Here is an 18,549-nt window from a genome sequence, read left to right as displayed (position 1 = left end):
TTTCAAAACTGGCAGAAGGAAAGGGTTAATATTGCCAACTTAAACAATAACAGAAAGAAAATTAACAAGAAACAAACTTTTGAAATAAAAATTTCTCCAAAAAACAGTTCTTTCACTTCGCACTAGGGCGCACCATTGTAGTTCTTCAGTAGTGTCCTCTAGAAGAGAATGTTCACACTTCTTACTACAGGCAAAACAAAAATACATCGAAAACAACCCAGTTCAGAAACTTCAAAATTTCCAAGTAGTGACATCTTCTGAGAAACTTGAAAATTAATACATTAGATAAAGTTCAGACTTCCTCCAGCAGAGGAGTTTCAACAGGCGCAAAGTTTGAATTAGCGGCGTGGAGGTGTACCGCCCGGTACAATTATTATTATTATTATTATTATTATTATTATTATTATTATTATTATTATTATTATTATTATTATTATTATTATTATTGTACCGGGCGGTACACCTCTACTCTGTTTATTTAAAAGTTGCGCCAGTTGAAACTCCTCTTCTGGAGGAAGTCCGAACTTTATCTACACTATTAATCTACTAATTTCTCAGAAGATGTCACCACGTGGAAAATTTTGAGTTTTTGAACTGTGTCACTTTTGATGTGTTTTTGTTTCGCTTGAAGTAAGAAGTGTGAACTTTCTCTTCTAGAGGACACTACTGAAGATCAACAATAGTGCGACCTAGTGTGGAGTCAAAGAACTATTTTGTTGGAGAAAATTTTATTTCAAAAGTTTGTTTCTTGTTAAATTTCCTTCTGTCATTGTTTAAGTTGGCTGTGTACCCCTCTTTTTCCCCTTAGTTTGGATCTAGCCAATCCCGAATTTCTTTAATTAATTTTCCACCAATAATGTGTTTCTTTTTCCTCTATGTAGGGGTTTCTTTTCCCGAACCAATAAAGATTTTGTGGGAGGGTGTTTTCTTTCCCCTAACGCCTAGAATCTTCCGCGAGAGGATATAAACTGCTGATTTTGGGGTCTCCGGGCCACTTCTGTTCCATCTTTCAGTGTATTAAGTACATAGCAGGAGGCGGGAAGCGCCTCTTTCTTCTTCAGCCGTTCAACACCAGGTAATGGCCTATTAATAACTTCTTTTCTTGCTAGGTCGGCAGTTTAACACTCGCGGCGGGTTCGAAGCATTTCCATCATGTAACCTTTTCCTAAAATGTAATTACTCTTTTCATCTTTTTCTTGTAAAGCTACATATTGGGATAGAGAGTGCTAACCCTCTCGAGCTCCCACTCACATTTGTTTTGAGGTGAACTTATTTTCTCAAACTATTCTTCGTTTATGTAATGTAAAGTGTTCTTCTCTAAGTCACCTCTGTAGTATGGGATTAGCCCTTGCGTTAGTGGCCCAGAGCCAGATTAGGTTTTAAAAACAAAGTGTATTAGGAGTGCAAGTTCGCCTCCTCTCAAATTGTTATTTTAGAGGTCATGTAATCAACCTTCTTTTTATGTAATAGACCTCCGTAGTTTGGGTATTTTACCCCTGTAAATACGTCCTTAGAGGACAGCTTGAAGGTAGAGTTTGATGTGGCCTTGTGATAGGCTTACAATTTTGAGAGCGGATCGCTCTTTGAAATTTGTTTCTGTATGCCTCGTGCAGGCTTTATGTGTAATGTTTGGAGCCAGTGCTCCTGGGCATGAATGGGGTTTTCTGCCCCTTGGCTAAAATTTTTTTTGGAGTAAGGCGGGGCTGATTGCCCAAGAGTTATGAAGTAAGGGCACTGAGCCCGAACCCAGTAATATTGTACCTACATTTTTGCTACTCTGTACCTGTTATGATTGTTACCTCTTGTTTTTGAAAAGAAAATATAACCTAGTTAAATTTTAAATTAATTTTACATTGCACGTTAATTTCGTAGCTTGAAACCCATTCACACCCGCACCTTCTTTCACCTCTACCTACCACGGATATCTCCGTAACAAGTGGTAGCAGAGCGTGGTTGAATGGGTCTCAATTTAGCCCCTTTTGACGGCTAAACATTGCTTTAATTCGAACTCTAACAATTTTCTCAGTTGCTGGAATTTTTTGAGTTTTTCAAAATTGTTCTGTCATCATGCCCGGCCCTCGCGATGTTCTCCTCCTTAACTACTTGCGCAAAGAGGAGTTGATATATGAGTTAACTATCAGAAACGTTCAATCTGGAGGCACGGTTGCAATAGACACTAACAAGCTTAGAGAGTCCCTTGATTTGCCCATTTCCATCCCCAATTTGGGAGAGAAAGAAATTGATGACTCTCTTTCCACGATTGTCGAGAATATTACTGGGCTAGCATCGGTAGTCAGCTTTTTTGATGAAAACGATCCATCTCCTAATCAAATTAAGCGTGTGCAAGGCAGGCTGTATCACTTTGCAAATAGATTTAATGATCTGTTGTCTCTAAAGGTGAATGACGTTCAGAGGAAGCAAGCTAATACGCTCCTTGAAACTATTTCTGAATTGTCTAATAAGGTCACTCAATTGCTAACCGGCGAAGCTCCTCCCAAAACTGATCAACCCGCCACGGTGAATGTAGGTAACGAGGAAGAGCCTCCTCAGGGAGAAGTCAATAGGATAACCGTTGCTGCTCAAACTATCTCTGCCCCATCGAACAACGAATCTGAACGCCGTGCGTCATTGAGTAACATCCGCTCTGAATTAACTTCTTTGCCATTGAAACCTTTAACGACTATGTCACCTGGGTTCAGCAGCTTGCCTCATCCATTGGCAATGTTGCTTAGAGGTATCTCTAAGTTTTCCGTCAACACCACCAGTGACGTAATTTCATTTTTAAGATTTCTAGTGGAATTTCAGGATCATGCCCTTGTGTTTTCTCTTTCCCCATGTCAAATTTTGCAAATTATCTATCCTTATGCTATTGGTGTTCTATCTGACAAAATAGTTAGAGCCATCGCTGAGCAATCTTCTATTGAGGATTTCCATGCCCATTTGCTAGCTAACTTCATCCCGGCTAGGGCCAGGTCCTCCCTTATTCAGAAATACTATTATCGGGTACAGCGCTTGGATGAAAACCTGGCAGACTTCATCCAAGATATTAAGTTTTATACTAGGGTGTTTGCTCTTCACTTCCCTGAGGATCAAATTGTACAAGCTATTGTGGAAGGTATTTCACCATCCTATAGGTCATATTTGTGTTTCGCGGCGTGCCCGCAAACGTTCTCGGAACTTGAAGCATTGGCAGTCTCAGCGGAAGGAGTTAGATACGCCGATTCTTTGCGTGTCGCGAAAGAACCCCCGCCTTCCTTTAGTAACACTCGGCCTCCACCTCGCCGACCAGTCAATCCCCGTAAATGTTATGCTTGCGGGTCGCCTGACCATCTGCGGAATAAGTGTCCTCTGATCAAGTCAAGTGGGACAAGGAATGGAGCAGGGTCATCACAAGGCTGTTTTAAGTGTGGGGCCTTCTCACATATCGCCAAGAATTGCCCAAACTCAAATAGCACCCCCTCCTGCTCAACTTCTGGTGCAAATTCCAGCTATGCCAATAATAAAAAGTGACTAGTGGCGTCGGCTGAGCCGACTAATCCATCTTCCCGAGACTCAGCCCCTAGTAAACAGGTTGTAAATGCAGAGAACGACCAGCCTTCAAATTCATCTTTTGAATGCCCTAAAGAGTGTCTTAGGATTGCGGCGGATACCCCCGCACCTGTTCCTTTTCTTAAGATTGAGTTAAATAACGAGCCTATAACAGCTCTCTTAGATTCAGGCAGTGTTTGTTCCATTATTTCGGCTGATTGGTATTCTAAATTGAAATCTGTTTGTAAACTCCCTGACTATGTCTCTTCTCCTGTTCAATATGTTTCGGCTAATTCATCTCCATTAGAAATTCTAGGTTCCTTACATGTCAAAATTCGTGTTTTTAAATTTACATGGAAAATCAAATTGTGTGTGGCTAAGCACTTGTCTTGCCCCATCATATTGGGAGCGGACTTCATTTCTCACACTGGTCTTGTGCTCGATCTCCAGAGTAGGTCGTGCACATTCAAATTTGCGTCCAATTGTAGAATTCCCTTGTTAAAGTGTAATTCTGTATCATGTTCATCTATTTTGCCTACCCAGGATGAGATGTTGTTAGACCTTAGACATCTACCCGAGGAGCAGGCTGATAGTATTCGCAAATTGTGTCAGTCGTTTCCCGAGGTGTTTTCTGATACTCTTGGTGTTACTGACCTTATTGAATACAAAATTGAGGTCACGGATTCGATTCCTGTTCGCTTTCCACCTTATAGGCTGTCTCCTCCTAAAATGAAAGCTCTGAAAGAAATCATCGATCAGATGTTGAAGGATGGTATTATTAGGCCCTCTAAGTCAGCGTATTCTTCGCCTATTTTTCTAGTCCCGAAACCCCAAGGAGGCTTCAGGCCTGTCATTGATTACAGGGCTCTCAATCGGAAGGTGGTGTTGCAATCTGTGCCCCTTCCCGACCTTCATTCTTGTTTTTCATGGTTTCGTAAGGCCAAGTTCTTCACCATCTTGGACTTAAATCAGGCCTATAATCAAATTCCCCTTGCCGAAGAGTCTAAACATCTTACAGCGTTTGCCACGGACTGGAATTTATATGAATACAACCGCGTGCCTTTCGGGCTCCCTACGGGAGCAGCTGTACTCACTAGACTACTAGATAGGGTCTTTTCCGACATCAAATTTGAGTACTTATATCACTACTTGGATGATGTCGTCGTATTTTCCGAGACTTTTGAAGAACATCTAGATCATCTGCGAGAAGTTCTCGATCGCCTTCGTAAGGCTGGGTTAACTGTTAAGTTGTCCAAGGTTGCCTTTGCTAAGCCCTCAATGTCATTCCTGGGGCATATTGTGTCACCCGATGGGGTAGCTGTCGATCATTCTAGAACACAGGCCATCCGTGATTTTAAACCTCCTAAGGACATCAAAGGTATCGCTAGATTCATTGGTATGGTGAATTTCTTCAGGAAGTTTATTCCTAACTTCGCTAATAGAGCGGCGCCCTTAAACCTTCTTCGTAGGAAAGGCATCAAATTCGAGTGGGGACCTTCTCAACAAGCCGCTTTCGAAGATCTTAAATTAGCTCTCTGTAATGCCCCTGTACTTGCTATGCCTGATTTCTCGAAGAAATTCATCGTCCAAACGGACGCGTCGTCGTCAGCTGTAGCTGCAGTCCTTCTTCAAGAGACTGAACTAGGGAGGCGTCCCATCGCCTATGCATCTAGGACTCTATCGGTTCAAGAAGCCAAGTATTCCATCTATGAGCTCGAAGGGTTGGCAGTCTTATTCGCCTTAGAAAAGTTCCGTCTCTATCTGGAACATGTCAAATTCGACCTGGAGACAGATAATCAAGCCTTAAGCTGGGTCTTAGGTAGGCCGCGTCGTACTGGTCGTATAGCCCGTTGGGCCATCCGTATTTCTGCCTTCCAATTTGATGTACGACATATCAGAGGTACCGAAAATGTTGTTGCTGATGGACTCAGCCGTATGTTTCATAACGACGTCGAAACCCACGAACCGGTCGACAGTTCATCACCTTCCGAGTCCATACTATCCGAGGTTAATGCCATCCTAACAGATGCTCCCATGCTTTTTAGGGATATTGAGAAATACCAACGTGAAGATCCGACGCTGGCTCCTATAATGGAAACCCTTTCTTCTGGGGAACATGCTGTCCCTTATGTTCTGAGGAATGGTGTTCTATGTTGCCCTTCGAGGCATGATAAGTTGATGAAAGTTGTTGTACCAGCGGTTCTTGTACCTATGATCTTCAAGTATTATCATGAGACCCCATTAGGAGGGCATCTGGGTATCTTTAAAACTCGTGAAAAGATTCGTGAAATGTTCATCTGGAAAGGTATGGACGGTGAAATCCGTGAACTTGTAAAAGCTTGTAAATCTTGTTTGCTCAGTAAACCAACCATGTCCACCAAGGTAGGCCTCTTGTCTTCGCATCAAGCATCGCGCCCCATGGAACGCCTGTATATTGATTATGTAGGACCCTTCCCCCAGTCAAAGGGGAATGCCAACAAATTCATCTTTGTATGTGTAGATGGTTTTACAAGATTTTCGTGGTTATTCCCGACTAAGCTGGCTACCGCTCAGTCTACAATTACTTGCTTAAATTCTATTTTTGCTTCTTTTGGTCCGTGTCAATATATTGTATCTGATAATGCTAAGGCTTTTACATCTAATTTATTTCGTAAATTCTGTTTTGACTTGTCCATCTCTCATGTAACTACATCTGCTTATTATCCTCAACCATCTCTGGCTGAACGGGTTAACCGTAATCTCAGGTCCGCACTCATTGCCTATCATCATGAAGATCCTTCCAGGTGGGACACGTCCCTGCATTGGATAGCTTTTGCTTTGAATTCGGCGGTTCATGAATCTCACAAGTTTACTCCAGCTTCTTTGATGTTCAAGTTTGTTCCCAACTCGCCGCTCTCTAACCTCTGGTCTTTGAATGACATTCTACCCGAGACAATAGATCCGGATAACATTAAAGATCTTTGGAAGAAGGCTAAAGCCAATCTTAAAGTGTCTCATGAAAAGGTTAGGGAAAGGTATGATCGTGGACGGAGACCCACCACTTTGAAGGTAGGTGACCAGGTTATGGTCAAAAATTTTGTTCCCGCGGGCAAGCTTGCCCCCAGATTTCATGGGCCTTGTATCATTCTCGATTTTCTTACGCCGGTTACCTTATTGCTAAGTAATCCAGCCACCGAGAGGATATTTAGAGTTCACCTGTCCCAGGTGAAACCGGTGTAATTTCTGTGTTAACTTGCTTCATATTATGTTGAAAGGATATGAAGGTTATATTTTTTTTTGAGTTTCACTTTTAAGGCATTCTGCCCCTTCTGTAATATTTTGGTTTTAGATGTAAGCCTTGTGTAAAACCTGCCCCGAAACGTTAAACTGCCATCCTGTTCTTGCCACGGCCATTACCACGCTCCCGTCTCCTGCTCCACCTTACACTGTGGCTTCATAATAGTAAATGCCATGGATATCTACACGCCGCTGGCCCCTCAACCTCTCCACAAGCCTGTACCCTCAAAGAAGATGATAGTCCAACACAATTCTGCCGCCTAGCTTTAATGTTTCAGCGCCCCCGCAGCCGCGCAGCGCCGTGCAGCGACTGGGGAGGGGGATGGGCCCCCTCCTCTCCAGCGAGGACGACATGTGCACGGCGAGCCGGAGCTCTCCTCCCGGCCAAGGCTGATGTGCGGCGCACGACCTACTACATGCCCGCAGCCTGTATCTGTTCACCGCGGGCGCGGCGTACTTCAACACCTCTGCTCCCCTCATAGTGCGGGCGAGTGGTATCTCAGGGTACTTGAGGGGTCCGAGCGGCCTCCGTTGGACGCAAGCTGCAACGGCCGGTCTGGCCATCCGACTCAATCTACATCAACTACATGGACAGTCACCATAAGCAATAACTACACTTGGGAATTCAACAACAATATTTGGTGGACATTGCAAAATTTTTCTTCACTTTTAAGCATTAAAGGTTTATCTTCAGAAATTCAACTACTACAAACAGAAAGACTTTACTGCACCTGCAACAACAAAATTTTGAAATTGAAACCAACCAAATTACTAAAATCTTATAAATGCTTCCGCAATTAATCTTAATATCAACATCAAAACTTGGACCTTATTTTGGAAACAAGTTTATGTTCTTCTGTGTCACCCCTGGAGGAACTTTTGGGGGGGGAGGTCTGTACCGGGCGGTACACCTCTACTCTGTTTATTTAAAAGTTGCGCCAGTTGAAACTCCTCTTCTGGAGGAAGTCCGAACTTTATCTACACTATTAATCTACTAATTTCTCAGAAGATGTCACCACGTGGAAAATTTTGAGTTTTTGAACTGTGTCACTTTTGATGTGTTTTTGTTTCGCTTGAAGTAAGAAGTGTGAACTTTCTCTTCTAGAGGACACTACTGAAGATCAACAATAGTGCGACCTAGTGTGGAGTCAAAGAACTATTTTGTTGGAGAAAATTTTATTTCAAAAGTTTGTTTCTTGTTAAATTTCCTTCTGTCATTGTTTAAGTTGGCTGTGTACCCCTCTTTTTCCCCTTAGTTTGGATCTAGCCAATCCCGAATTTCTTTAATTAATTTTCCACCAATAATGTGTTTCTTTTTCCTCTATGTAGGGGTTTCTTTTCCCGAACCAATAAAGATTTTGTGGGAGGGTGTTTTCTTTCCCCTAACGCCTAGAATCTTCCGCGAGAGGATATAAACTGCTGATTTTGGGGTCTCCGGGCCACTTCTGTTCCATCTTTCAGTGTATTAAGTACATAGCAGGAGGCGGGAAGCGCCTCTTTCTTCTTCAGCCGTTCAACACCAGGTAATGGCCTATTAATAACTTCTTTTCTTGCTAGGTCGGCAGTTTAACACTCGCGGCGGGTTCGAAGCATTTCCATCATGTAACCTTTTCCTAAAATGTAATTACTCTTTTCATCTTTTTCTTGTAAAGCTACATATTGGGATAGAGAGTGCTAACCCTCTCGAGCTCCCACTCACATTTGTTTTGAGGTGAACTTATTTTCTCAAACTATTCTTCGTTTATGTAATGTAAAGTGTTCTTCTCTAAGTCACCTCTGTAGTATGGGATTAGCCCTTGCGTTAGTGGCCCAGAGCCAGATTAGGTTTTAAAAACAAAGTGTATTAGGAGTGCAAGTTCGCCTCCTCTCAAATTGTTATTTTAGAGGTCATGTAATCAACCTTCTTTTTATGTAATAGACCTCCGTAGTTTGGGTATTTTACCCCTGTAAATACGTCCTTAGAGGACAGCTTGAAGGTAGAGTTTGATGTGGCCTTGTGATAGGCTTACAATTTTGAGAGCGGATCGCTCTTTGAAATTTGTTTCTGTATGCCTCGTGCAGGCTTTATGTGTAATGTTTGGAGCCAGTGCTCCTGGGCATGAATGGGGTTTTCTGCCCCTTGGCTAAAAATTTTTTTGGAGTAAGGCGGGGCTGATTGCCCAAGAGTTATGAAGTAAGGGCACTGAGCCCGAACCCAGTAATATTGTACCTACATTTTTGCTACTCTGTACCTGTTATGATTGTTACCTCTTGTTTTTGAAAAGAAAATATAACCTAGTTAAATTTTAAATTAATTTTACATTGCACGTTAATTTCGTAGCTTGAAACCCATTCACACCCGCACCTTCTTTCACCTCTACCTACCACGGATATCTCCGTAACAATTATTATTATTATTATTATTATTATTATTATAGCTACAAGAAAGCAATCTCCGTACAGGCAATGAAGGTCCTTGGACGGTTGAAATGTAGAGGCTTCCACTATGCGTAACATCGGCACAAGCTGGGCTAAGTGGTTATCTCTACGCCCTGCTGGCTTTGCCTCCAGGAACCTGGTACTCATTCTTGGTGCTGGCTGAGTGAAGCTCAGGGCCATATTCACCTCTGGAAGTGGAAATCTCGTACCTTAAATTTTTCGACATACTCACGGGGAATCGAACCCACGTCCTCTCGGGTGAACCGAGCACTCCTTTACGCCCTCGAGCGTCAGAAAGGAGTTCGACTCCTTAGCTCGATGGGCAGTGTAGTAGCCTTCGGTTCAGAGGGTTCTGGGTTAGATTCCCCGTTTGATCGGGGATTTTAACTATGTATGATTAATTTCTCTGGTTCGGGGACTGGATGTTCATGCCCAACTTCATACACCTCTCCATCTACACACAACACACACCTCTAGAAGTCATAAAGAACTCTTGTGATTAGTCCTTCCACATAGGGTTGGCGTCAGCTTAGGCATCCGTCGTGAGTCCACATGCATTGCCGACCGTAATAAATTGAAAGAAAGTCTAGGAAGATGATGATTATGATGACGATGGTGAACACATATCAGAAAGAATCTAGTGAACTAGTAAGAATGTAGAATGCCTGCTACCGGGCGAGTTGGCCGTGCGCGTAGAGGCGCGCGGCTGTGAGCTTGCATCCGGGAGATAGTAGGTTCGAATCCCACTATCGGCAGCCCTGAAGATGGTTTTCCGTGGTTTCCCATTTTCACTCCAGGCAAATGCTGGGGCTGTACCTCAATTAAGGCCACGGCCGCTTCCTTCCAACTCCTAGACCTTTCCTATCCCATCGTCGCCATAAGACCTGTCTGTGTCGGTGCGACGTAAAGCTCCCTAGCCTAAATAAGAATGCCTGCTCACTGAGTTTCATTTTGTTACTATCCTGGTGGCCTCAAATGCTTTATTATTAGTAATTAATTAGATCTATAATTGAGATAAAGGCTCTAGAACTTGATATGTTATACTGTCCTAACAATTGTCTCCAGTGAGTATTGGAAAAGCAGCACTAAAGGTACTTCATGAATTGTCATCCCGCTTAGTTCATTCTTTTCCACCTCGTTATGTTTCTCCGAACACATCTTAACGTATCAGTAGACCTAGTAATTATATTAAAATAGTAATCACCTAGCGAGTTGGCCGTGCGGCTAGGGTCGCGCAGCTTTGAGCTCGCATTCGGGAGATAGTGGGTTCGAATCCCACCGTCGGTAGCCCTGAAGATGGTTTTCCTTGGTTTCTCATTTCCACGCCTGGAAAATGTGGGGGCTGCACCTTAATTAACGCCATGGCTGCTACCTTCCCAATCCTAGCCTTTTCCCATCTCCTCCGTCGCCGAAAACCTTCGATGTGTTAGTGCGCCATTTAAACAAGGATAATAATAATAATAATAATAATAATAATAATAATAATAATAATAATAATAATAATAATAATAATAATAATAATAATAATAATCAAACATTCAATATTTTGATATTAATCCATGAATCTGAATTTATGGTGGTAGTCATATCCTTCTTCATAACTAAACAATCCGTAGTCGTGAAGAGAGGGATTTTAAAGGACGATTGTAAGCATTGTTCTATACATTATGAATTACAGCAAGTATTGTACGAGTGATTTATTTTCATAGCTTTGCAACGTAAGATTTCTTTCTGATATGTAGTGTGAAATTGTTATCGTAATCCCATATCATTAAGAGTCAAAAGGAAACGCTGAATTCTTTAGCCATTTCTAGAAAGATATTAGCCCCTATGCTCATTTCTATTAGGATTATCTGACTGCTGTGGTTCTCATCCAAAGCCTGGTAAATGAGGTTGTATAATAATGTTCATTCATGAGCGAGTTACTCTGTCTCCTATTTTATTAACATTGATGTTTTGGAATGCTTGTTGTAGAATTAACAAACTAACGGTTTCTCCTTTCCTAAAGCCGTTATTTCGTAAAAATAGCCTTCAATAAAGGTTTGTATCCTTTGACAAGAACTACTGTATATAAATGGTGAGACGCAGATGGCGTTTCTTATCGCAAGGGAACTAGAAGCGTCAATAAAATTAAAACATACGGTGCGGCAGTAAAATTAGGAAGATAGAGCTATGGTAGTTTAACCCTTCTTCAAAGAAAGTTACTCTTTGAAGGGTTGATTCAGCTGAGTGCGGGTATGTCGTTGATGAGCTATTATTCCGAGCGATAAGTTTTAATAGCTAATTCGCCTATGTAACTGCTTCACTTTGCGAGATGAATCTGACTCTGCAAATCGTGGGTCATTCACTCTTTGTAGCTAAGTTTCTTTGTCGGTTGACGGCGGAAATATACTATTATTGAACGACCAGTTATTTGTCAGTTTTGACAATTCAAAGTTTATTATGTAGAACGGAGAATATAATTCTCCCTGTACATTATTGACTGGGTCATGGCATTGGACTACGACTTACGACCACGAGGAAGCTGGAGTTTCGGAAAGTGTGTACGAGAAATTATTCATTTCTCCTGGATAAAAGTAAAATTTCCATGTTCCTTCAGATAATGGAATTACCCTGTGTTGTTGTTGTTGTCGGAATTGTCCTAGAACTTGGATGTTCGTAATATACTTAAAGCCGGTTTGGATCAAGGCGGGTGATTTGAATTTCGCTGAATCTGCATTTTTGATTGGTGCAGACGTCAGCAAAGTAAATGACCCCTGACGTCATCGTGATGTCACCAAGGCCATTGCGGCGTCATAACCTAACCTAACTTTACTGTCCTAACTCAACCTCAAAGTCTTAATGGAAGAGCCCATCGGTCAGGTTAATAACCGGTTGTAGTGGAGGGTGGGGATGGGGGTGGTCTCCCTCCCCTTAGACCGTCCCTCTCTTCACCAAAACATTGCCGGTCTCCATATCGTTCCTTCTACTCAGGCAGGTAGCATGTTTGACTTGGGGACTGGCCGATACTTCCATAGTATCAAATTATTCTCAATCCTCCCTGCGGTCTCTTTGTTCTTAGAACTAACGGCATTTTTTTTTTACGGGGGGCCCCCCGTAGCCCGCTCCCCCGCCGTGACCATCGACTCAATCTACATGACCTCCGACATGCTATTAGTTTCTAAGAAGAAAGATATAGCAGGGAAGAGTGGGAAGTGATACAAGGAGTATCTGCCGGTTTCCGAGTTACACTCGCGACCACGGCAAGAGTTTGTATTGGTTAGGTAGTGTTAAGGTGTGGTGTTGAAGGGTCAGGGGAAAACCACATAGGCAGAAAGAGAAATAGTCTACATGTAAAACCTGACATCTTGTGATAGCACATGCAACGATGTGGGCTGGAAAAAGGTCCAGTGGTAGTGTTAGTTGAGAAGAGGTATCATGCACCAGCTAGCCATGAACCATAGTCTCGCCGTTTCATCTGTCTGGGGTTCAGTCCGTCTGGGCACTGCTGTGACTAGCGCGGGCCTTGCCAGCTGCGGAGCCATGCGTCGAGTACCACTAGGGCCCGTCGCACAGCATTAACTCCTTGGGGTCCCTCGTACCCAGTCTCCGATCCCGGAGAATGAGGCCAAGCCCGCCGAGTCGGGGGCCTCCTGGAAGGGGGTTGTCATGACGCCGGGCCTCCTTCCTCTCTGCCCGCGCCATGGCCTGGTAGACTGGGCAACTGCGATGGGAGGCCGGGTGGCCCCCTGCGCAGTTTGCGCACACCGGCGCCTCCTTAAATGTTGCGCAGGCCGTGTAGTGGTGATCACCCCCACAACGGTTGCACTTCACTTGGAGCCCACACCTCTCCTGCCGGTGGCCCCACCTCAGACAGCGGACACACTGCAAGAGCTGCCGAGGGGGACATTTCAATCTCACCTGACTGCCGCTACCCGCTGAGGTCCACTCCTGATTTGCTCCTCGATAGACTGCTATCCTGGGAGCAGTCCTGGGTTGCGGCTGGGCGGCCCTCTCCTGGTGGGCTGGCGTCTGCTTCCTCCTGGTCCTGGGGCGGCGTCTTCTTCTTCTTCCCGGGGATCTCTTCTCAGCAGGGGAAGAGGCCTCTTCCTGTTGGCCCTCCTTCCGGCCTGGCTACCCCGGGGTAGCAGGTGGCTCCGCTGCGTCGCCGTATTCTTCCTTCTCCTGGCTGGCGCTGGTGGCGTCGGTCGATGCTAAAAATCGACTGCGTTCCCTGTCCTGTAGGGCGCACATAGAGGTCTGCACCTCGACAGACATGCTGACAGGCTGGGCCTGGACAGCAGCCTCAGAACGCCAGGGGGCGTCCTTCACTGCTGTGCTACCGTCCACCGTCACGGGCTCTTTCCTGGTTTGCGCCCGGGTTGCCGGCCCCTCCTGACGGTCCAATTGGGGTCACGCCGTCGCGGCGCTTGGGGCGCCGTCGTCGTCCTCGGTCTTCGGCTCCGTCTGGGTGGCTGCCTCCTCGTATCCTGAGGCGTCCAAATGCTCCTTGAGTCCTGAGAGCAGGACAACCTGGAAAAAGTTGGACGCCAGCTTCTCGTAGATCATGAAGCGGTTCGCGTCCCTAGGGCGGATGATGACCTCCCAGCCAGGGATCACCTCGCCGATGAGCTCCATGATCGACTCCTGTCCGATGGACTCCACAGACGTAGTTAGAACATCGAGTATGCGGAGTGTTTCCCGGTAGGTCTCCTGGCCCCACCGGCAGTACACCATCAGCGCCGGGAGTCTAGGATCTGGGGCGCGGACGACCTTCGAGCTCAGCACCTCTTGTAGTCACTCGATGGCTCCCTGTTAGTCGCAGTCTGCCGGTCTGTCCGGCATGAATAGCTTCTCCATCCTGGTCCTCCTGAAAATAAAGCTCCTGAAAGAGAAATAGCGAGCACTAAAAGTGCTCAGCTCCGACAAATGCTTTTTCGAAAATGTACTGATAAGTACAACTGCCTGGCTAATACTTAAAAAGTACAGAGCGCCTGGCGAGGAGAGGGACAGCGGAGCGAGAGACACGTACGTGTTCTCGCTAGCACAGTCAAGCTCGTCCTCAGTATTAAAAAACAACTAACGGCATGTCGGAGGCGAGGTAGACTAGAGCTGATGACCACGCCGGGGGAGCGCCCCCCCCCCACCAAGTTACAAGTCTTCACTTCGCTCAGATCGAACATAGTACCACTGTTGGTCACCAGCAGTCCACTGCCCTAGGGCATGAAGCCTGAGGAGGAGGACAGTTAAGGGAGACCGGCAATTTTTTGGTGGACCGAGGGGCGGTCCAGGAGAGGATCCCTCTCCCTCCCCTCACCCGAATTTTTTGGTTGACCAAGGGGGAGGGGTTATTGAGGCGGGAGAATCCATCTTCCCCAAACCCGGTCACTGACCTGACCGATTGGCTCCTCCATGGAGCGTGTGAGATGTGTTTAGGACTGTTAGGTTACGTTATGGACTGATGTCGACGTGAAAAGGCCTTGCTGACGCCTTGCTGACGTTTGCACCGATCAAAAATACTGATTCAGCGAAATTCAAATCGGGGGATTGGCTTTACGTCGCATCGACACAGATAGGTCTTATGGCGACGATGGGATGGGAAAGTGTTAGGAGTGGGAAGGAAGCGGCCGTGGCCTTAATTACGGTACAGCCCCAGCATTTGCCTGCTTTGAAAAAGAGAAGTCACGGAAAACCATCTTCAGGGCTGCCGACAGTGGGGCTCGAACCCACTATCTCCCGGATGCAAGCTGCGTGACCGTAACCGCACGGCCAACTCACCCGGTGAAAAAAAAATTAAAATCGCCCGCCTTGATCGAGAACCGCTGTTCAGCCCGAAGGCCTGCAGATTACGAGGTGCCGTGTGGTTAGCACGACGAATCCTCTCGGCCGTTATTCTTGGCTTTCTAGACCGGGGCCGCTATCTCACCGTCAGTTAGCTCCTCAATTCTAATCACGTAGGCTGAGTGGACCTGGAACCAGCCCTCAGGTCCAGGTAAAAATCCCTGACCTGGCCGGGAATCGAAACCGGGGCCTCCGGCAAATAAAACATAAATATAAAAAATGTTTTCATAATTAACAGTTCAACATCCTTACCTCTTATTGAACTTTATAATTAACCAACTGTGCTCCTTGCATTTATACTAGCTACCTATATTTTGTTATTAGCATTAGAGGGAAAGAGAACTGAATATAATGAACTACTGATATATTTTAGAATTTCATTGCATTCTTTCATATCTTAATACCCAAGGCGACACCGCACTCTAGTGCAAGTGTCTGCTGCTGCCGCCGCCGCATTCTTAATAAAGAACCGTGTCTCAATGCGAACTCAGTAGCACAGGATGTGATGATCTCGCCCTCTGTCGGCATTTCATCGGTATGAGGCTGCATGTGATGAAACAACAAATGAATATACAGTGAGGACATGAAAACGGTTTTAGTCAGTTGAACATAATTTATTAAATTATATAACTTTAAGACGTTCGAGTTGTTTGTTAACAAGTCGGCAAAATAAACATGGCTTCTGTCTAATCACATCAGAGTGTTTTTACATATTAATTTCATCTGTTGTAACAAGTTTAAATATATCCGTCTGTAGAGAATGACTTACTGTGCGATTTAAGTGGTGTAGCTGTTGGCGAACAGCACTGATGCAGCTCTGACAATTATATTCAGTTTACACACCAGGCCTGTACCTTAATTATAGCCACGGTCGCTTCCATCCCTGTCCTAGTCTGGTCCAATCCTATGGTCGCCGACTTCTCTGAATAGGCGCATTGTCAAACCAATAGGAAAAATCATATCATCTTGTTCGATGTTTTTGTCCCACCCGCTCCTTAAACCCCAGAGATGCTAATAATAATAATAATAATAATAATAATAATAATAATAATAATAATAATAATAATAATATTTGGTTTTAAGTACCTTTAACTACTTATTTTACTCTTTCCGGATACGCCTAGGTGCCGGAATTCTGTACCCTAGGAGTTCTGCTTACGTACCAGAAATTCACCGAGACGAGGCTGTCGTATTTCAGTACGTTCAAATATTATCAAACTGAGTGGGAATAGAAATCCCCAACTTGGACTCAGGTGAGTGGTTCTAACTTCGGAGCCACTCAGTCTGGAAAACTAGGAAGTTTCTGACAGTTTTTTTTATTATTGCTTTCATTACGTCTGTCTACTATGTGTGGATGAATTCTATGTGAATAACAAAGTTGCGTGCATATTAATGTAGTTAATTGGTACTAAAATAGGTAAGGCCAGTAGAACAGGTATAATCTTGGTCTTCAACTGAAGTTGTGCTGGAAACGAAGTCTAGGGTGACCGAGGATGAAACATGAATCTGATTTTTGTCCCCATCAGGCTAAGTACAACCAACCCAGTCCCCATCTAGCAATTAAATTTTACTTGATTCAACCAGCAATCAAACCCGGGCCATCCAGGAGGGAAACTAACATTGTTGTCCACAGACCGCGGAGACTGACTGCTTTCAGAAGAACAATAATGGATACACCTAGTTTCACTCTGTTTATGTGGTCGGTGTTGGCAGGCTATTTTGGAAGACTTCAATATGTCCTTGTCCAAATGTCTGCCTCTACGCCACGCTCCCTCGAATTCTGTCTGTAGTCTCTGCGGCTGGTATAAGGAAATAACAGATTAATATTGTGGATGAAATTTCATGATTAAGTAGTTATTTCCCTGTGTTGCCACATGGTCGTGGCAGCATTGTCATGCAGAGGAAATGAATCCCTTGGGAGTATTTTAAACAGTCTCCCGACTGGGCCTAGCTGGCTGGCGATTCTGTGACTTGTCATCGGAACGGGAATGTCGGAGGGGTCGTATGGGCGGCAGGGGCTGTTTTGACGGGAAAGGGAGGGTGGGTGCGGAAGACGCCGCGCACGCACACAACAGGGAGAAGTCGCTAACGCCTTCCTTCTTAGTACAGACGACCCGCTGAGTTTCTTATACGATACTCGTCCGTAAGTTGGAACAGGCTTTTCTTCATACGAAGTAGAAAGTTTACATTTCACTTGAACTTGACCGCAAACATGAACATATATTCTAAAAAGGTTTTAGGGATAATGTTTCGTTAAAATACTGAAATATGCAGCATTTATCTCGATGACTGTACAAGACAAAGAGAGGAGAAAGAGAAAGACAAATGAAAATATAAACGATTTGATCTTAGACCTCAAGCGACTCTTTCTTTCCTTGAACATTATTCAACCCACCCTCCTAGAGGCACTCCCTCTGTCCAACAAGACCGAGGGACTGTACCATTCGGAGGTACAGAGTTTGAACACCTTTTCTGATAGAGACTATCTTATTACGGCACAATTTTCGACGGGCTCCTCCACACTCATTCTAGGAAATACAATGATTGACAAGTCCCGGGGAATATATTATAAACTTTAATAATTATATATAACTGAGTGAGATGACTACGCCAAATGGATCGTGTACCCCCGGATTGAATTTGGGAGATAGTGGACTGAGCCCTCACCGTCGACAGTGCAGAAGGTGGCTGTCTGAGGTTTTCCATTTTCACACGAGATAATTTTTTTATTCCCGTAAACTAGTTCATTGAATTACAATCTATGATAAGGTTGAAACAATGCAACATTCACGGGTTTGAGATGTTATTCCCGACGCATATCACAGCCACGACTGCTACCTTCTCACTCCTAGCCTTCTCCCACCCTAGCACCTGTGAAAACCTATTATACCAGTGACAAACCGCTAGCAAATAAGAACAGCACGGTTAGACTGTAGTATTGGTGAGGTAATATATATATAATAAGAGTTTTGTCTGTATATTGCTCAAAATTTGAAAAGAATGGTATTTCTGTACCGGCCATGTCCATAGTAACAAGGAAATGCAATTTTTACTTTTCCGTAATTTCTGTCTGTCTGTCTATCTGTCTGTCTGTATGTATGTATGTATGTATGTATGTATGTATGTATGTATGTACACGCATCACGAGAAGACGGCTCGAGAGAATTTAATGAAATGAAATGTCGTTTGGCTTTTAGTGCCGGGATATCCCAGGACGGGTTCGGCTCGCCAGGTGCAGGTCTTTCTATTTGACACCCGTAGGCGACCTGCGCGTCGTGATGAGGATGAAATGATGATGAAGACAACACGTACACTCAGCCCCCGTGCCATTGGAATTAACCAATTAAGGTTCAAATCCCCGACCCGGCCGGGAATCGAACCCGGGACCCTCTGAACCGAAGGCCAGTACGCTGACCATTCAGCCAACGAGTCGGACAGAATTTAATGAAAATCGGTATGTGAAGACGCGGGATGAGCCGCTACAATCTAGGCTATAAATAATTTTAC

At 44.5% G+C, this 18,549-nt stretch overlaps 1 protein-coding gene across 1 annotated transcript in view; it reads left to right on the top strand.

Moving 5' to 3' along the window:
- sli (slit guidance ligand) overlaps positions 1-18,549 on the top strand; it is a 1,279,943-nt gene that overhangs the window by 440,940 nt on the left and 820,454 nt on the right. The window lies entirely within an intron of this gene.

Source organism: Anabrus simplex, chromosome 2 (genome assembly GCF_040414725.1).
Source record: "Anabrus simplex isolate iqAnaSimp1 chromosome 2, ASM4041472v1, whole genome shotgun sequence".
Classification (NCBI taxonomy): domain Eukaryota; kingdom Metazoa; phylum Arthropoda; class Insecta; order Orthoptera; family Tettigoniidae; genus Anabrus; species Anabrus simplex.
This window is presented reverse-complemented; position numbering and strand designations above follow the sequence as displayed.